This window comes from Manis pentadactyla, chromosome 17, assembly GCF_030020395.1.
Source record: "Manis pentadactyla isolate mManPen7 chromosome 17, mManPen7.hap1, whole genome shotgun sequence".
In the NCBI taxonomy this organism is placed as follows: domain Eukaryota; kingdom Metazoa; phylum Chordata; class Mammalia; order Pholidota; family Manidae; genus Manis; species Manis pentadactyla.
This window is the reverse complement of record NC_080035.1, coordinates 27,675,684-27,698,203: the sequence shown is the minus strand read 5'-3', so window position 1 is coordinate 27,698,203 and position 22,520 is coordinate 27,675,684.

Sequence of the window (22,520 nt, the reverse complement as noted above, 5' to 3'; positions counted from 1 at the left end):
TCCTGCCACTGTCCTATCACAGGATCATTCTCTTGCATGCATCCTACCTGATGGACAAGATTTGCCTATGCTGGTATCATTAAAATATGTATCTTATCAACCTTAAGGTTATTTTCTTCTATAGTCCATGTGGCCTCGACCCGCCCCCTGCCTGCAGCTGCCACATGATAATTACTCTGAACTCCCTACCTGTTCACTTACTGACCTCCAGTAGAATAGGCGAGCTATGGATTAAATCTGCAAAGGACTTTGAATTTAGCTGAATCCTTCAGCTTGAAGATTATCATGATTTTATTGCTGTTTTTATTATATGTTATTAGTCTGGTTACAGAGCTCCAGTTTTCTCATGCAGGGGCCATTTCAGAAGATGTAGAGTGAGTAGATTATGAGGTGAGATTTCTGGAGGGGTGAGCTGTGGGTAAAATTGCAGTATTTCCAGAATCTCTCGCCTGCCTTTAGTACATCTCCATATCAGGAGGTGCTCCAAGAAGTGGAAAGAAGTAGTACATCTCCATAACAAGGGGGAGCGAGGGTATATCTGAACTGGAGAGGTTGGGTGGGGCCCCTTTTCTGCAGCCAGGTCAAGAGAGACATGGGCGAGAAGTGGATGACTGCTTTTAAGCAATTATTGGGTTTTTCCCTTTTTATTTATCCCTTAGACTGATTTTGGTTTCAAAAGCAATTTGCCCCAGTCTGGGTAGAGATTCCCCAAACCCTCCCCAGAATTACAATGATATTTAGTGATCTACAAATTTCATTTTGATGAGACACAGTGTCTATTTCTTTGATCATGCCAAATCCAAATCTGAAATGCTATATATACTTAGATAACCATATTTCACCCTTCCTTTGAGTTTCAAATTCTGAAACTAAGAAACCAAGCTAATTCAATTCCAGTGACTTTTCATTTTTGTCTAAATTCCTATTTTTAATAGTTACAGAAACCCACTTAAGACTTTATTCTAAATTTAGCTACACCACTCCTACTCACCAGGCAAGCAGGATTAAAATGGATCTTGCATTAACATCTTACAGAATCTAAACATGTGTACATTTGCACATTATGGTACCTTGATGAACATGTCTTCATATTTATGTATTAATAAACAAAAGTAGAATCTGGAAAGGCAAAATCAATTTTGTTTATGAATGAAATAACTTTCTCTAATTTGTTACATTCCAAAGTCTTTGTGTCTCATGAATAAGAGGTTTACTGGAGGAGGTGGAGTGTTGGTGGGATCTAAGGATAATACTGTTAAATTAAAACACATTCTGGAGCTAAAGAATAAAAAATGATGTTGATTAAAATATGTCACAATAAAATATATAGAAATAATTGAGAGAAATCTCAAAGTTTGTGGATATGTCTGCTACAGAATCCAGTCCTGAATCTCGCCTCTAGGTATTTGCTGTGTTTGCATGTGAACAACTGTGTAAAATGTTTTATCTGTTCTGCGTATTTCTAACTGAATTATTTCCATGTTTTCTTTATGGTTTCCAGTAAAACATCATGTCCTGGTCTTTTAATTGATTGGACACAGAATTAGACAAAACACTTTAGAATGTACATAAAAAGTGCTGAATTTATTTTCCTTAACAATGAAGATGAATGTAATGAATTGCGTTTGTACTCACATTGTGATAAGCAGAATGTGAAAAAGGTTATTTAAGCAATGCATACATTTGAAGGAGCTATAGGTAGTCATTCCAAAGTTGAAAATTATAGTCAGTGAGTCAGATTAATGGTCTGCTTTCTGTAAAATGTACTGCTGAAGTTTTAATAGCACAAAGATAAAAAAAAATATCACCTTCCTCTAAAGAAACAGTATTTATTAAAAATTTACTCCATTTCATAACATATGCTAGTAAAAGTTAATCTGGTTTCCATGTTTTATATTGCAATAATTTTTTGATAGTTCCTAGAAAAACATCAAGACAAAAGTTTAATCCTTAATTTTTTTGTTTCATACATTTTCATCTATTTTTTTAGAATTTGAACTCTTCTAATTTGATATTTTGTACAATTTTGTTTAGTATAATGACATTCTACTTTTCAGTCGGTACTTTCTGCATATTTTATTCAAATTTTAGTTGAAGACGTTAGAAAATGTACTAGCTTTCATTAATAGTTCATACTTCTGTGGTATTTCAATATTTAAAAAATATAGAAGTGAATATAAGACAATTAAATATGGATTATAGTTTGTCTTTAAATGGAAAATTTCTCAAAGGTAGTTTGTCTTTAAATAGAAAATTTCTCAAAGGTATATCTTCTCTAAGGCATTAAGTCATTCTAACTTGTTTTGTCTCTGTGTCCCATTTTCTTTCCAGTTGTTTTTGTACTCTTTAGTTGCTCCAATTGAAAGCATTGTCTCCATATATTTTAGTCTTTTTCTATTGTAGAAACCCAGCAGAATAGCTGACGATACCATGCTATAAATACTCGTTTCAATCAAAGCATAAGGTAAAAGACTTCATAGTTTCAAAGTAAAAAAGGGTTTGAAGATATTTGCAGCTTCTAAATCTTTCTGATTATGTGGAGGCAGATTCTGATTTAGAAGGCAATACTTCTATTCCAGCTGATATATGGTTCTGCCCTTAAAACTGCAATTAAGCTGTGTTAGTGGAGAGGACGTGTCAGAATTCATGGAAATTAAACATTTATAACACTGATCAAAAGTGATTTGTGCATTGCAGTGATGATCCTCCATTTATACAATTACTCAGTCCTTAGATTCCTTGGGTCTTAAAACATAAAAACCATTAATAGAGCAAAAATAAGTATGAAATGAGCATTAGATGCAGTTTCTAATGAAAAATGTATTAGTCCATGCTAATGCAAGCAAATAGACCTTAAAAAGATCGGGGTAAGCTTGATCAGCTGCAAGGGTATAATCATTCATGATGCTTCTAGCAATAGAAAAAAATCAATGTTTCCAATGGCTTGGAAATTTTAGCAAAGCGTGTGAGGTCCATACTTTACACTGGGGTATCCTTTCCTGTTCTGGACATTACATTTTAATAGGAATATAGATGCATTTTACTTAAATCAAATAAATAACTCAAGTATCTTTCCAGTATCTGTTATGTGGCATGCTAGAGGTTGGGTATTGAACCAAGAATAAAATTTAGTTTCTGTTTCATGACTAAGGAATCTAGTTAAAGAAAGCAGACAAAAATGAATAAATCACAATGCAAGATTAAAAATGATAAATAGATGTGTGCACAGAATCTTATAGCAATTAGGTAAGCAAAAGTCAAATCTGAACAAAGGGAGGAGGGAAAAAGCATTGAAACAAAGGATTACAAAAGGTTAAAACAACCAACTTCCCTTTGAGGAGTGAGGCAGCAGCTGCACCCCTACTCAGCCCTCTGTAGATCAGCTCCTTGAAAGCAAAATAGGCCAAATAAGAGGACCAAAGGTTTGATTTCACAATGCCAGGTTGCAGGCTTTCTGACTCTTGGGACCGTGTATACATAACTCTGAAGTTAACCTTCTCATAATGTATACAGCAGACAATCACTAGTCCCATTAATTTTTTCTCAAGGAGATAAGAGGAGTTATAATTTTTCTTTCTTCCACTTTACTGTTCAATATGTGTGAAATTTTGTCCAGACTTGTAGTCATTTTGTGCCTACTTACATGCTTATGCACATCTGATAATGTTTATTTAATGTTAAATTGTTTTTTGTCTCTCTTCTATATTGACATGAAGGGACCTTTTGCTTGCCAGCACTGGACAATCACACTTCAAGAATTTGGCAGAGCATTTCCCTGCATTGGAAGGAAGACTACTAAATTTTCTTTTAAATGTAAGTTTTATTTTATGATTCTATTATGTTCATTAAAGTCTCAATTAAACAGAATTTACTAGGTTAGTACATTAATTTAGTTATTAAAAATGTGAGGATTAAGTATAATATTTTAAATTTTTTATGTCATATTATGATAATCAAACCATCTAAAGACATTGAAGCTCTCAGTTTTTATCAACATGAATTTATTATTGCACTGTCTTCATCACTATGACATTATACTGCTACTTCAAGGAACTCTTGACAAGGGAGATACAAGTTGCAAACAACTTGTTTGGAAAACCCATGTGAAAAAACATTAAACCTTTATATTTTAAGATCACATCAAATAACTATTTACTCTCCCCAATTTTTAAAACACTGAAGTCAAAATCTCTGCTGTGTCCACTAATGCTCAGCTATTATATCATGATTCTTACCCAACCTCAATCATGTCTCTGTGTTCAGAGGTCACACAGAATTAAACAAGACTCAAATGTCAAGCTTATCATGACTTTGCCCTCCCTGATGTAGGGTGTTATTAAGACTCACGTCATCAGAGTGAACATAAGCCATAAAATAAAGCCAAAAGCCACACAAAATAAACCTTACTCAACACTGCTAAAAATACGTGGCGGGATGGAGTAAAAAATGAAAATTAAACTGATTTCCTGTATCTTTATATCTCTTTATCTAAATCAACCTATCTACCTACATATATCACAATAATCCAAGTAGCAAACAGAAGAAAAGTCATGTCATTGCCTACTTTCCGAAGTGGACTAGGTAAACAAGGGAAGGCAGAGAAATCTCTTAGCTATTAATTTTGTCCACTCTCCCCTCCCATAGACCACACAAAATGTTCTGTGAGCATGAGATATAAGAGAGAAAAAAATTAATCAGACAGGCATCCTGAAATTTCACTTACTCCTAATATGAGTGAAGCAGATGGCTGGGTTAAACAGAAATTCTGGGGCTAGATACACAAATGCAATGCATTCTAATAACAGAAGCTACTCATATAGCTTGTGTTTCTTTAAGAGGCATGGAGAACAAGTTTACTAAGCGTTTTTGTGTGTGTGCGTGCCTGTTGGGAGGATAACTGGAGAGTGAAGACAAAATTATCATAATCGCCCCGAGCTAATTATCTCCTTCAGTAAACAGGAATTTAGCAGAAAGGAAGTTAAATGAGAAAATAGATAAGGCAAAATCCTCTAGGGGAGGATGAAGGCCAGGGAAATAAAGCACTCCAGGAACTCAGATGAAGTTTTCTCTCCAGCTGGACACTAAAAATGCCATTGCCCCAAATCCTGTTGTGCCAGCTGTTTCCTTCAAAGATCTGTAAATGGAATGGGAATGGCTGAGAATAAGTCTGTGAGGAGTAATAGGGAGACAGGGCAAGTGAAATATTGTAGGTCAAACTGACATTGTTGAAGTGTATCTTTAAGAGACCCTTAAAATGGGGGTAAAATACAAACTTGTCATCTGGGCCACATAAATGCAAGAGTAACTTTCCTGTGAGCCCAGGAAGGAGTGGAGAGCTAGCTAAGGGCACTTACCACTTAAGAAGAAAATAATTATTCACTAAATAGCCAGGGGAAAAGGCTAGAAATTTTGGAATAATTAATAAAGCAACATTGTTCCTGAAATAAATTCCAGATGAATCAAAAGTTATACAGTAATAACTTGTACCTTGGGACCACCCAGGAGCACATATTTTGAAAGTGTTGTAGGTGGGGAAAAGAGGTTGCAAAACTTACATACAATAAATTAGGAAACCTAGAACTGATAACGGAATACAGCAAAGTTGCAGCATACAAAATTAACACACAGAAATCTGTGGCTTTCCTATACACTAACAATGAACCAATAGAAAGAGAAATCAGGAAAACAATTCCATTCACAATTGCATCAAAAAGAATAAAACACCTAGGAATAAACCTAACCAAAGAAGTGAAAGACCTTTACCCTGGAAACTATAAGACACTCTTAAGAGAAATTAAAAAGGTCACTAACAAATGGAAACTCATCGCATGCTCTTGGCTAGAAAGAATTAATATCGTCAAAATGGCCATCCTGCCCAAAGCAATATACAGATTTGATGCAATCCTTATCAAATTACCAACAACATTCTTCAATGAACTAGAAAAAAGATGTCAAAAATTCATATGGAAACACCAAAAACCCCAAATAGCCAAAGCAATCCTGACAAGAAAGAATAAAGTTGGGGGGATCTCGCTCCTCAACTTCAAGCTCTACTACAAAGCCACAGTAATCAAGACAGTTTGGTACTGGCACAAGAACAGAGCCACAGACCAGTGGAACAGAATAGAGACCCCAGAAATTAACCCAAACATTTATGGTCAATTAATATATGATAAAGGAGCCATGGATATACAATGGGGAAGTGACAGTCTCTTCAACAGATGGTGCTGGCAAAACTGGACAGCTACATGTAAGAGAATGAAACTGGATCACTGTCTAACCCCATACACAAAAGTAAATTCGAAATGGATCAAACACCTGAATGTAAGTCATGAAACCATAAAACTCTTAGAAAAAAATAGGCAAAAATCTCTTGGATATAAACATGAGCAACTTCTTCATGAACATATCTCCCTGGGCAAGGGAAACAAAAGCAAAAATGAACAAGTGGGACTATATCAAGCTGAAAAGCTTCTGTACAGCAAAGGACACCATCAATAGAACAAAAAGGTGCCCTACTGTATGGGAGAATATATTCATAAATGACAGATCCGATAAAGGGCTGACATCCAAAATATATAAAGAGCTCACACACCTCAACAAACAAAAAACAAACAATCCAATTAAAAAATGGGCAGAGGAGCTGAATAGACAGTTCTCTAAAGAAGAAATTCAGATGGCCAACAGACACATGAAAAGATGCTCCATATCGCTAGTTATCAGAGAAATGCAAATTAAAACCACAATGAGATATCACCTCACACCAGTAAGTATCTCCACCATCCAAAAGACAAACAACAACAAATGTTGGCAAGGTTGCGGAGAAAGGGGAACCCTCCTACACTGCTGGAGGGAATGCAAATTAGTTCAACCATTGTGGATAGCAATATGGAGGTTCCTCAAAATGCTCAAAATAGAAATACCATTTGACCCAGGAATTCCACTCCTAGGAATTTACCCTAAGAATGCAGCAATCAAGTATGAGAAAGATCAGTGCACCCCTATGTTTATTGCAGCACTATTTACAATAGCCAAGAAATGGAAGCAACCTAAGTGTCCATCAGTAGATGAATGGATAAAGAAGCTGTGGTACATATACACAATGGAATATTATTCAGCCATAAGAAAAAGACAGATCCTACCATTTGTAACAACATGGATGGAGCTAGAGGGTATTTTGCTCAGTGAAATAAGCCAAGCGGAGAAACGCAAGTACCAAATGATTTCACTCATATGTGGAGTGTAAGAACAAAGGAAATCTGAAGGAACGAAACGGCAGCAGAATCACAGAACCCAAGAATGGACTAACAGTTACCAAAGGGAAAGGGACTGGGCAGGAGGGGTGGGAAGGGAGGGATAAGGGCAAGGAAAAAGAAAGGGGGCCTTACGATTAGCATGTATAATGTGGGGGGGAGGGTCATAGGGAGGGATGTGCAACACAGAGAAGACAAGTAGTGAGTCTATAGCATCTTGCTACGCTGATGGACAGTGACTGCAATGGGGTGTGTGGGGGGGACTTGGTGAAGGGGAGAGTCCATTAACCATAATGTTCTTCATGTAATTGTAGATTAATGATAATAAAATGAATAAAAAATAAAATAAATAAAAAAATAATAAATAAAAAGTAAATTAGTAAACTTAAATAATGTTTATTTGAAATACTGTTTTTTAGGTGCTTGATAATTATTTTTGCACATTTCAGAATCACGAAATTTTAAAGAAATGTCATTTGAAGTATTATATTTTGTTGCTGTTATTGATGTATTTACAGAAAATTTTGAAGAAGTTCATTAAAAACAGAATATAGCAGGAATATTTTCTTTCTAAACACAGCTGGTTTTTAAATATAAATTATCTCCATTTTAACAAAATGATAAAAAAAACTTATTAGGAGTCAAATGAAGTGCAAATTTATTGTGATTCTTTATATTCTTTAGGAAGATTTAATTTAACTTCCTTTCTATTTCATAGGAAATAACTGCTAAAAAGCATTAAAGTTTTGTATCAGAGTAAAATCAGAACTCAACAAAAGTACCACTAATACTTTCCAGATGTAATGGACTACACACTTATTTAATATACTCTTAACATCTCAAATACATAAATATCTTGAAATTCTTCTGAGATCTACTTCTCTGCTACTGAACATTCATTCAGAATATCACACAACTTCTCTAAACTCTCAATTCCTTTAAAATAGTTAGCTTTTTCTTAAGATCATTTTATAAATTAATATAAATTACATACTCACACACATGAATCTGCACACACAAAAATGAGCAAACAGATGTTTGAGTTGAAGTACACATCTGTTAGCAAATGAAGAAATTTTGTGTATGCTGAATTGTATCTGCCCTTTATTTTTCTCTTGATGGTAAATATTAACACTAAAAATGGTATTTTACCAATTAAAATAATGATTACCAGGAAGTGAATTTTCTATTTTGGTGTTCCAAGTGTTTCAACTATCTCACATTTTATTTTATAAAAGAAATTTCTAACAAAAAATATTTTGTGCCTCAAAAGTGAGGTTTACCTGTAAAGTCATATTTGAAATGATTAATTGTAGCTATATACAATTAACATTGTATTATTATTAGAAGAATTGTGTTTGGATACATTATATGATCAACTGACTATATTTATTGTCATTAGCAAGAAAGATACTAATTAGAGTCACTTTCTAATTACATATCTGTATATCGATATAAATAGCTGCATTATTTTCTTGACACCACAATGAATAAAAAATAGTCATGATTTATAGCCAATTGTGGCATCCTGTGAAAAATCAGTTAAGTAAAACTGAATGAAGAAACCCAAAATAATGCTGCACACATTTAAGAGGGGTATAATAAACTGAAGGATTAAGTGGGTGATGCTTGTGCAGCTATTTACTACATCCGCATAATTTTGGCTTCTAGAAATATCTGAGAACATGCTTAAGTTGATCAAATAATTTATTTAAATAGCCTTTTGGGAAATTTTAATTTATAGTAAGCAGGCAAAAATAATTTAAAGGTTTTGTGGAAATACAATAGATACTGAAATTATCCACATGGGAAAAAGGGAAAGCTCTTTTTTATAAATGACAATCTTCATGGACAATGCCCTATTTTATTTTTAAGCATATACATATGTTTATATAGTCAATATTTGTTTGAGAATCCCACCTTTCTCAACTTTCACCATGCTTATCTCAGCAGCTTTCTATTTATTCAGCTAGAGGTTAAAGTCAACGTACTGTATTTGAAGTAAGAAAATCTTATTTCAAATATTGGAATAGGTACATATTTTTGGCATTAAATCACAATTTTTTCATAAATCACCTGGCCTCTACAATTTTATGTAAAACTACCTTAATTTTTTTTTGTCATAGGAATTTAGGGAGTATAGAAGATTACAATGCATATTATGCCACTATAACTCAGTGCATTTGCTAAAAAAATTGCTTTCTTTCCTGAAAACTGTTCACCCTTTCTTGATGTATTTATTCTTAAAAGTCAAATATAGAAGGTACCAGCTAGTTGCATTTCTAATTAAGTGCCTTTAAAAACCTATATTTCTTTTTAGAGCCACTATTACATATTTCAAAACATTTTAAATTAAAATGCAAATTATATGTTAAATGTATATTAGTAAAACATAGGTAGGATCTTAAATGTAAATTTACTTACAGATTAAGGATTGTATTAGAAACAATAGTGTGAAATAAAAGTGTATAATGGCTATATATTTAATCTTAATAGTCAAACTTAAAAATAAGAATCTATTCCTAGAGTTTACTTCTACATAGTAGTTAGGAGTTTCTTTTATATAGTAAAAGGATGATCTTTGAAAGCATCCTTACTACCTAACATTTTACTCTATTAGATATATTAGAGATTAAATTATACCAACTTTATACAATCTCTTTCAGAAATAGAAGCAGAGGGAATACGTCTTAACTCATTCTATGAGGCTGACATTACCTTAATAACAAAATCAGAAAAATATATAACAAACAGAGAAGACTATAGACCAATAGTTCTCATGAACTTTGATACAAGAATCTTCAATAAAATAATCAGCAAATTGAATAAATTACTATATAAAAATAATTATTCTTTCACACCAATTTGGATTTATCCTGGGTATGCAAGGCTGGTTTAGCCTTGAAATTAGCTAATGTAATCCATCACCTGAATAGGTAAAAGAATAAACATTACATGATGCAGAAGAAGTGTTTGACAAAATTCAACACTTAATAAGGATAAAATTCTTGGTAAATTAAGAGAACTTCCTCAACTTGATAAAGAATGTCTATAAACATTTACAGCTAATAACATACCTAGTGGTGAGAAAATCAAATCTTTCCACTAGTATCAGGAACAAAACAAGGCAAGACATTGACTCTCACCATTTATTTTCAATGTCATACTGGTGGTCCTAGCTAATGTAATGACAATAAAAAGAAATAAAATGTTTACTGAATTGAAAGGAAGAAATATACTATTTTTGTTCATAGATGAAATGATTATGTAGAAAATCCAAGAGAATCAATTTAAAAACTTCTGAAACTAACAAATGATTTTAGCACAGCTGTAGGATATAAGTCAATCACTTCCGTATATACCAGCAATGGACAAGTACATTTTGATACTGAAAACATAAAAATACCATTTACCTTAACACTTCGAAAAATGAAATACTTAAGTATGTATCAAATTAATGTATGTGTAAGATCTATATTAAGAAAACTATAAAACTCTGATGAAGACATCAAAGAAAAGCTAAAAAATGGGAGAGATATTCTATATCTATATTCATGGATAGGGAGACATTTTCAAGACGTCAGTTTTCCCAACTTGATCTGTAGATTCAGTGCAATCCCATTTGAAATCCCACCTGTTATTTTGTGGATATTGACAAATTGATTCTACAGTTCATATGGAGAGGCAAAAGACTCAGAAGAGTGTGAACATATTACAGGAGAAGAGCAGAGTGGGAGGACTGATGCTACCCAACTTCAAGAATTATTATATAGCCATGGTAATCAAGTATTGCCAAAAGAACAGATAAATAGGTCAGTGGAAGAGAATAGATAAGCAAGAAATGGATCCACAAAGATATAGTCAACTGATCTTTAACAAGGAAGAAAGATAACAACACAATGAAGCAAAGATATTATTTCAACAAGTGGTGCTAGAACAAATGACATTCACATATAAAAAAAAAGGTATCTAGACAGAGGGCTTACACACTTCATAAAAATTAACTCAAAATGTATCACTGATTTAGATGCAAAACACAAAAAATAAAACTCCAAGAAGATAATATAGGAGAAAATATAGATGACCTTGAATTTGCTGTTGACTTTTTTTGGATATAGCACCAAAAGCATGATCCATGAAAAAAAATTAGTAAGACTGCTTACTTAAAACATTAAAATTAAAATTTTTAAGCTCTATGAAAGATACTGTTAAGAGAATAAAAAGATAAGCCACACTGGGAGAAAATGTTTGCATGGCACATATCTGATAAAGGATTATTGTCCAAAATACATAAAACTCTTAAGACTCCACAGTAAGAAAATAAACAACCCAATTAAAAAATGGGTCACAGACTTAGACACCTCACCAAAAATTATATACAGATGGCAAATAAGTATATGAAAAGATCCTCAATATCATATATTATCAAGTAAATGAAAATTAAACTAACAAAGAGATACCACTATGTATTTATTAGAATGGCCTGTATTCAGATCACTGATAACTCCAAATGCTGATAAGGATATAGAGCTTTTATTCATTGTTGGAGAGAATTCATAAGGGTACTTTGGAAGATAGTTTGACAGTTTCTCTCAAAACTAAGCATTCTCTTACAATAGAGTCCAGTGAATGTACTCTTTCATTTTACAGCAAAGGAGTTGAAAACTTTTGTCTACCCAGAAATGTACACGTGATTATTTATTCAATAATTGCCAAAATTTGGAAACAACAAAGATAAATAAATGGTGGTACATCCAGAAAATGGAATTAGTATTCAGCACTAAAAAGAAATCAGCTATCAAACCATGACAAGACAAGGATGAAACTTAAGTTCATATTTCTGAAGAAAGAAGCCATTCTGGAAAATCTACATACTGTATGAGTGTAACTATATGACATTCTGGAGAAGGCAAAACTGTGGAACCAGTTAAAAGGTGAAAGATTACCAGGACTTAGGTGAGAGGAAAGAATGAATCAATGGAACACAGAGTGTTTTTAGGGCAATGAAACTACTCTGTATGTTACTATAGTGATAGATACATGTCATACACTTCCCCAGCCCCCTACAATGTGCAACACTGAGTGAACCCTAATGTAAACTATGCAATCTGAGTGATAATTATGCATCAATGTAGGTTCATCAATTATAACAAATGTTCCACTCTGTTAAGGGATGTTGATAATGGGGGAAGTTATTTTGGAGGGAGGAGGTTTAAGGGAAATCTCTGTACCTTCTGCACAATTTCACTATGAACCTGAAACTGCCCTAAAAAAAAAGCCTACTTGAAAAAACAGAGAACAAGAGTGAAAAAAAATTACAAGACTTGCTTTACTTCATCTCTCCAAAATTTAGCTCAGATAACACCATTTGTGCATGTGAATGCTTGTGTTTCTGTGTATATGTCTACAGTCCTTTAGGTGAAATTTTTCTATTCTATGGTATTTTTATGTATTGTAACTTCCTATACCTATAATGTTTAGTTTACAGACTGACATATGATATATTCAATAAATACTTATTTCAGTTTCTGATTTGAAGTTTTGTGAGTAATTTGTGACAAGAAGAATGATGCATAAGGACGACACACTGTATCATAGAAGATAATGGCTTTGGTCACCTGTTGTATCTTTGTCTCTGTTATCTAGACACAATAGTAGTTGATTGGTGACTTATGGAGCCCAAAATCAACAGCTAATAAGAATGGTATCAGAGGATGATGTGTTAAATCACCATTACTGCTAATTTGAAATAAAGTTTGCTATAGTTCAAGGCATAGAATTTAATAGGAAATGATCACCAAGGGAACTTTTGGTTAGGAATTTAGACAGTATTTTTTCAATAATGAAAATAACCAAAATAAAATAGAGTTGTTAATGGATAGACAACACATAAAAGTCTATCATTAGGGAGTAGCAGTGGCTTACAGTATTAACGTTTAATATAAAAGTATTAAATTAAGCAAATGTGATATAATAAGCTATTGTTTAGCAGTACTGATAGAAAATATTTTTAAAACAAAAGCATCATTCCCTCCTCACTCCCTTTCTTTTTTTTGAAACTTTACACCATTATCTTTCAAAAAAAAGTACTTGTTACTCTACCATTAATGTTTATGTATATATTTCAAGGGGCAATTATAAAAATTTGAGAATACATTAATCTGTAAATATATAATATTTGTAAAAATATATAAACCTAAAAGTGATGCTAATTGCATATTTAAAATTGGTAGTATTATATATAAAATTATTTGTTAAAGCATTATTTATTGTCTGTAATTCAGAGTCTTAGTTCTGCTGAGAGCATACTTAACTATTTTCCTATCAGATGAGACGATAATAGACACAATGCATTCTTTTAATCATTTCCTAATCAGTGAGTCCATTTAAATATCACTCAATAAACTAAATTAAAAGTCAGGCCATTGTCAGAATTTCAAGTTATTTTATTTCTCCCTAGGCACTGCAATCACCAATAAAATGAGTATCTTGGATTGTTTTCAAATTAAAACAATATGCCTAAACATGATTATTAAACTATAGTTTTAAAAATGCATCTGTAATATGTTAAATTAAGTGATTTAAACAATACAAAGAGATTTTTCTTTTCAATTAACAATATATAAGATTATAACACAGGTTGCTTAGAATAATGTTGAATTTTAATTATCACTACCACTGCTATTAGTGGTTACCAAAGACCTTTCTTTACTTCTTTATCTGTCACAAGCCACACATATCATATCAAATGGCACAGAAGTTAAATTGATTTTCTTAAGTTTCTATTATCTTCCACAACACAGCCATAATATAGAGTGATTGATTTTTATTACATTAATTTTATGTAATGGCATTAAAGTTAAATAAGCAGCTAAGATTAGAAAGGATAATTTCTAATTGTTTCTTATTAACTTCAAGTCTATAATTTTTCTCTGTGATTGTTCAATATAAGACTGATGAAGACATTGAAAAGATCCTTTTTCTAAGCAGATGATGAGATACAACAATGTAATGATGAGATATAAAAACTAGAAAGGGATTCTTCATAAAAAAAATTGAGAATGAACAGTAGGGTTTTAAAGTTTAATTTTAGGTAGTGTGCATGAACCATATGTTCTCACTGCCAGCATCTGTTAGTTATGGTGATCAGGTTAAGTAGTTTTTTCAATAAATGAAAATATTTTGAATTGCTGCTTTTTTAAGTAGGTGGAGGCCATGCAATAAGCTAAATTGAATGTGTTTTTGTTTTGTTTTGAAGATCTTGGATAGGGAATCCTGAAGTTTGCGATTCATAGCTCATGTTAAACATTTAAGAATGCTCATAAACAGCATTTCTTAACATTTTCTAATGTGTTCAAAGGGTGTTAAAGAATGTTTACGTTTAAAATATATACTTTCATTCGGCCATCAAAATAATAGATCCTTTCAGAAAACATTTATCAGTGTGATTTAACATTATGGTGATTTGAGATTTCACACAGGTCATTTAGACTACTAGGCATTTTTGTGTGCACTCACTGACAGGTAACTAAGGAAGTATGCTCACTTTTCTGGCAATTGTAGGTTTACATTAATCATGAAGTAGACACAAAGAATTCTCCAGTGATCTGTGGAACTAATGACAAAATAGATTCTCTTGAATTCACCACAGCTGATGAAAATATTTCAGGATAACTGGAAACCTCCCAAAACACTTACAGATTACAATGACTGGTAGTTTACTAGATTGCAGAGTACACTCTGGCATTTGTGAAGGTTTCTTAGAAAGGCCAGGAGGTGGCTCAATATAAATAAACAGGGATTGTGATGGTGGAAGAGGTCTTATTATGGACGGGTAGTATTTATGATGAACTATGCTTTTCACTTACAGGAACTATTACATTCTTCAAGAACAATTGTATAGAACTAAACATAATTTGGATTGGATAGTGTCCTTGAAATTATAATTTTGGAAAATCTGTCATTATGAACTTTGCACCTCTGAGCACCAGGCAATACATTCATATGGCAAACCAAATCTATTTAAGTTATAGGAGAAAGCTAGAAAAATTTTTAATTTTACTTTGCTTTACAAAATGGTTATTTGTAAAAACAAATATATTATTTATGATTATGATTATGTATGAGTAGAAGAGTATAGAAAATTGAGGTATATTACAGTATGACTATTTTAAGAAAACCTTAAGAGAGATAATAAAACCTCTAGGCTTTTCTACCTTTTTGGTGCACCTGTTGGAGAAGCCCTATTTCCAATAAACTTACCTGTCTGCTTTTCTTCATGTTATCACCAAAGCAGCTGAGCTCTAATGGAGAAAACTTGGTAACAGAGCAAATGGGTTCTATTCTAAATTCATTACTATCTACTTTAAAAGCTTCCTTACTATGGTCTAGAAATAATACATATATATTCCCACTTCATATGATAATTTTTAAAATAGTCTTATGAAAGTGCAGATGTATTACATGCTTATTGGAAAATATTAAAGTGGTATAGAAACATATGAGAAATAGTAGTTTAGCACTTAAACTATATGCAAGATCATGCTATAGTAGTTATAGGATAGTAGTGGACAGACATTTATCAAAACTAACTCAAATTTAAATTAAAAATTATGATGTTTATTAATGAGAGGTACTTAATATTAGGAAACAAGTAGATTGGTCCTTGTTGGAGTTGTCAGGGTGAAATTCCCCAAAGAAATGAATGGATAGCTGAAATTTGAAAATAAGGAATTATTAGGTGAAGTGTTCAGCATGCAAAGAAGCTCTGGGGCGCAAGAAGAACCTATCAGGAAAACAATGCAAAGAGACCAGTGAGCTGAAACTACAGAAGAAGGAACTTCCAGAAGCTTCACGAAACCTGCAGAATTAGTCCAGGGCCAAATGACTGTCTTTACCAAATTGTTCTTGGATCTCCAAGAAGAGGGGCAACCCTTCATGTGTTCTTAGCGGAGAGAGGAATACTTCCATTTTGACACAGCCCAACATGGCCTCCTCAGCCCAATATGGCTGCCCCCTTTGCTGGTACTGTAGTCACAGTGCATCCTGGGCAAAGCTGGCTAGATTTGGGTACCATCTAGTGTGCTTGTCTTCATTCAAACGTGGAATTTCCTGGAATTTCTGCCTGCTTTTGCTGACTCTCCTGTGTCAGCCACGTGATCATGAGGGTAAACAACCAATATACTCACAATCATTCTGTACCCATACAACCATTCTGTTTTTTAACTTCAGTACAAGATTCGGTAAGTTACATGAAATAGTCAGCACTTTACTCTAGAACGGTCTTTGTGTTAGATGATTTTGCCCTAGGGTAATGCACATTTGAGGTAGGCTAAACTGTGATATTCAATAGGTTAGATATGTTAAGTGCATTTTTGACTTACAGTATTTGCAACTTTTAATAATATGTATATATGATATATATTTATGAATTTACATTTATGTATTTATAATTTCTATATATTATTTATGTGATATATGTATGTATTATATAAATTTTATTTTATATATAAATATATAAACTTATTCACATATTATAAACTTACATATTTATATTACATTTATTTATTTATTTATTTATTTTGAGTAAAATTTTCTCTCTTCTCTCTTCCCTAATTTAGGTTTTCTCTTCTAGACCATATGAATAACCAGGCTCAAACTCAGATCTGAGAATACATGGTAATCACAAACAATACAAAATCTTGTTTAGCTTTTTATATTTAGATTAGAATATCCTCATGCTATTTGAGTTACATAAAATCACATATTATTTGATAATATTTCTTTAATGAGGTTGCATACATGAATTTCTGAGGTAAATGAAAATTATAGCAAGTGGAATGTGAAACTAAAATAACTCTTCAACTGATTACAAGGCACCGCTTTGCCAAGCAGTGGTTCACGGGTTTATATTGTACATTTCTTTCTACTGGTTTTTGAAATTCTTTAGTACCTTTATTCAGTCACATATATAAGTATTTAGCTGAAGGTGATTTACAAATGCAAAAGAGCAGCTGCCTGCTTTCCCTTTCTCTGCTTCTGGGAGTAGACTTTGCTTCTGTGTATTTCACACTTTGAGTATACACTCAATAGCTGAAATTTTGGTTTATATTTAGGGATTTTCCCATTTCTAGAAGAAATTTAGTTTGTCTATACAGACCACCAAACTGAAAAATCATATTTACTTATGTTCCAGATTTCTGGCCCTTGTTTCATGAGTATCAATAAGAATGCAATATAAGTTCCAGGAAAAATTACTAGTGAATCTCTATTTCTATTTTGTGCAGACTCCTCAAAATGTCCCAGAGTGTTTATATTTTTATCAATAATGATCTATTGCTGGAATGTCCAGTTTAAGTCCCTGAAGTATGAACGATTTGGTCCATTAAAATCTCTTGGTTTTTAAGGAAGGAGTTGTATTAGTCATGTTTGCTATGTAAAAAAAGTACTACCAGTTTTGTGACTTAAAGTTGGACCCAGATTCTGTAGGCCAGAAACTTGGACATTGCTTGGCTGGATCTTCTGCTCATGGTCTTCACAAGCCTTCAGTCAAAGTGGCAGCCAGGGTGCAATCTCATCTCATGCTCAGGGTCCTCTTCTAAGTTTACTGGTTATTTTGAGCTCCTTGAAGTTACTGGACTGAGCTTTAACTTTCTGAAGATCACCTCTTATTCCCTGCTCCATGGCCCTCCCCACAACATGGCAGTTTGCTGTTCCAAGGGTCAAGAGGAGTGTCCACTGCTGCTTCCTGCCTTTTGCCTTCAGGGCTTCTTTACAAGGTTCATCTGGTTACATCACAACCAGGGATCATCTCTGTTGATTAATTCAGAGTTAAGTGGTAAGAGGTCTTAATTATATCTGCAAGATCCATTCACCTTTGCCATATAATGTAATTTAAGCAAGGGAGTGATAAGCTGTTATATTCACAGGTTTCACCTATACTCCATAGGAGGGAATTGCACAGGGCATGTACACCAGGGAGCAGGAAGCTTATAGTCATCTAAGAATTCTGTCTACCATGTAAGTTTAAAATAAATTTTTAAACAACATGATTATGATAATTGCTTCAAGAAGGTAAGTGTGCAAAAAAAATGAAGTGTTTATTTTATGAATGGTACACTGTGTTTTCCTAGAATCTAGTGGTCAATTAAACATTTAATATTTTTCATGTGAAATGATATGTAGTCCCTTCACTAGGAAAAATAAATTGCAGGTGTAGGTAGGGGAACAAAATTAGAACAAAACTACTTTCTCATATTGTTTGCTAAGGATTTTTAAAGCTTCTATATGAGGAAGAAGGTATTTATTGAATTCAGTTGGAATTAAATGCAATTAGATGAGCTCTGATTTATAATGCTAACAAATTCTCTTCCATTATCTAATAAGGAAATGCCCTAAAGGTAGAAGAAGAATTCTGAACTAACTTTTCCATTACATGAAACACACTTACTAGTCCCAGCTTATTTAAACAATATGTGAGGAGCTGTCGTTTCTGTTTTCACCTCTTGGTCCTAAGCTACACAGCAGGTAAGTAATATGGTCTACAGTTTCTGATTTATCATTGCCATTTTCAAATTAACTTTCATTGCTTAAGAGTACTTGGATCTGTTGAATAGCACTTTAGAACATTGCTACGTTTCTTGTGTTGTATCATTTAGCATCTTAGAAGGTCTTACATTATTTAAACTATTTATTTGAGAACTGTTTTTCTTCAGAATTAATAATGTTAAAATATTAGGAAGAATCAATTCTGCCGTCATTGTTTTCCTAAAGATGTCTTGATAGGTGAAAGACATGAAAGGAAGATTATGGTATGAAACTGCTCTCTAGTGATATCCACTACATCGTAGGAGTTATCTTGCTAAACAGCTTCTCATTAAGTAAATCCAGCATTTGGAGGCATCACTATACCATTATAATTACATGTTTTGTAATGTTAAATTTATTCAATATCTATTTTTCAATTAGCTAGCTGGAATTTTGTCTTCTAATATTTAACATGCACATGTGAAACTGAAATCCATCAGTTTTGCTTTACCTGATTAACATTTCACCCAGCTTAATCCGTATATTTGACTCAAAACTACTGGAATGGTCTGTGATGCATGTTTTGTATGAAAAAACAACAGCCTCAACTCTGAAAAGATGATTTTGTTGTGGTCTTACTAGTAGAACTGATCCATCTGCTCTCAATTTCTTGCACTTTACAATTCACCTGTATATGTGTATGTGTTTGTTTCATTCACATCCCATCTTCTGTAAAAAGCTTTGGTTACCTTTCAAACTCAATAAGAAATGCTGTCAGTATATTCATCTGTTCCTTCATGTAGAAGATTGAGGAGACTGGAGAGAGTAACTACAAATTTCTACTTCTGAAGACTTCCTGCAACTGTATTGAATGAAACAGAATCAAAGTATAACTGCTTTAAGTGTGGTATTTTTTTGAGGGGGATTTAATAACCTACCACATGTTACATAAGAGTTTATTTTATTAGGTTAAAATTTCAACCAAGCTAAAAATCTGCTTGTCCTTTCATTTATTCTTTCTTTCTTGTTCTCAAGTGTATACACTCTTGCTGTATATCTGTTGCCAAAGTTGTCTAGGCAATTTTTAAACAAGAATAGTCCTAAGTAACAGATGTTTAATTTAATTTCTAAAATCCTTCACTGCAAACATTACAAAAGAATAGAGTCCATGTTTCCTTTGGTAAAACTTGAGCTATTCTTGTAGAAATATTTTATTTCCTCAGTTCCCTTTATCATTCATTCACTTCTTCCCAAACCCAGTTGTTAGTCCCTTTGACAATGTGGCGTATACTATCACCCTATATCCTTACAAAAAGCATATAATAAATTCTCATTAACTTGAAAAACAGCAGTCTTATAACTTTTGATGCTGATGATCAACTATTACTTCTCTGGCACCCATTTAAAAGATTTCCAGTTTCTCTTGAACCAAGGCTATCTCCTGATGTGTATATAACATCACCATGAGTGATCTTGTGAATATAAAATAATGTACCTTGTTCATAGATTGAAAGATTTGACATTCATTTTAACAGATATGCAACATGTACAATGTGTGCTAGTGTCTGGAGTTAAAAAATATTCAATGAAAATATGTTCAGCATCTTTAGCTATTATGAAAATTAAAATGAAAACCACAGTGAGATATCACTATATATCTATAAAAATGTCTAAAATAAAAAATGTTGTGCTATCACAGACTTGTCTTGGGCTTATAGATTCTGAGCTCCAAAAGCCCAAGTAGCCAAATGCCCTCCAGAATCCTTCTTTGACTGTAGTCATTCAAACCAGCTTAAAGCCTCAGGGAGACTGATTTAATCCAAAAGGAGCTCCTTTCATTTGAGAAAGAAAATAGTTATTTTTCATTGGAACATCAGTTTACCTTTAAACATAAGTATAAGTAGGGTTAATAAGCTATAGATAATATCTAAATAAGCATTTGGCATACCACAGTTGTAGTTTATCAATTTAAACCCCACCACTCAATTTTTAAATTATGTGCAAGAAAAATAAAGTTCCCCCAGAAGAATGAAAGTATCCTGTACCACAGGTTTATCAAAAGAATAGTAACATGTCTGGAGTAGAAATTTGGCATAGACTTGCTATGAAGTGACATTATTTTCTGATGTGGTGTGTTGTACTTCAGTACAAGTTTATGAATATGTACCATTTCTTCATCTCACACCATTATTGAGTCTGACTTCTTTGTAAACATTTGTGTGCAATTCATAGTGCAATACTAAATTGCAGGTCAGTGTAATGGGTCCCAACTTTTCATTCATTCTTACGAAAAAAATGATGTAAATATGACCATATGATACATAGAATAGTGTTCTTTAGCACCATCTAGCTTACTTTTTGAGCAATTCACAGCAATAAAATTTATCCTTTATAATAATTGGATGTAACAATTTTACATAGTAGAGCTATGAAGGTCTATGAAGATAGGTCAAAATGACTAAAAGCATTAATGTCATTTAAAAAAAAATTACTATATGCACACTGTTGTTTCCTCACAGCATTAAGCAATCTGTCTTTTAGTGCTGACACCATGTCTTAAGAAATCATTTGGGCCAATTGCCAGAAATGCTTCATTAAAAACAGTGAGAACATTCCACTTAATTGCTCTTCAGTTGCTGATAATCTTTAGAACTAATGTATTTTTATCAATGAAGATTGAGAGCACTTTACAAAAATAATTCAATAATGCTCACCAACTTTATGTCATCAAATAAAGTTTTGGCATTGGCCTGAGAGAAGGAGCTAAGTTAGGAAACAAACAAACAAACAAGAAAGTCAGGAAACAAAATTTAACTTGTTAACCTATACTTGGTTGATCAACATAATTAACCATAGGAAAGTAACATCTATTATTTACCAAATAGCTTCTAGAAGAAAATACTCTGATCAGTTTCTGATTGTGATACACTAGTTGTTTTTGATACTTCCTAGTAGTTTGCATTTCTGTGCCACTATTTAAATTCATTCTATTGTGCTTAAGGTTTCTGCTCTTCATTTTATTTTACAATAGCTTCATGTTACTATCTAATTTTGCCCGTTTCCAGCCAAGCAAATCTATGTAGGAAAAAGCACAGAACTCTGATAAATGCTAAATATGCACTAGAGTAATGTATTGTCTAAGAACACGTGATACATGTTAGCTAAGAAAAATATTAAAGAGATTTTGAAGCCAACTAAGGTTTAAAAAGCTAATAATATGGATACTCAAGAAAATATTAAAACATTTTGATATACTAAATTTGTTTCCCTTATTTTAGGTGAATACAATAACACAAGATTAAGAATAATCTATCACAATAAGAAATTGTAAATATTTTGTTAAAATGAGTAGATTTTTCCAATTTTCCCACTGAAAAAAAAATTATGCTTGAATTGAAGCTTAGAATGAGAGAATGAGGTATAATAACACTAGTCTGGTTATCAAAATTATATAAAATTTAAAGTATTAGGATAATTAATCTCCAGTCTGAGTCACTCATTTACTTATCCAACATACTTATTGAATGAACATTAATTGCCAGCCATTGTTCTAAATGACCAGAATTCAGTGGTACTAATGCAATTAAAATATCTGACCTTAAATGTTTCTATGCTAATAGGGAAATACAGACAAAAATCCATGTGTGTGTGCATGTGTGCATGTGACATATTTGAGATAATACTCAAGGCTGTATAGAGAATTAAACTAAGTGACGTGATAGTGACTTTTTAATTTCCTTA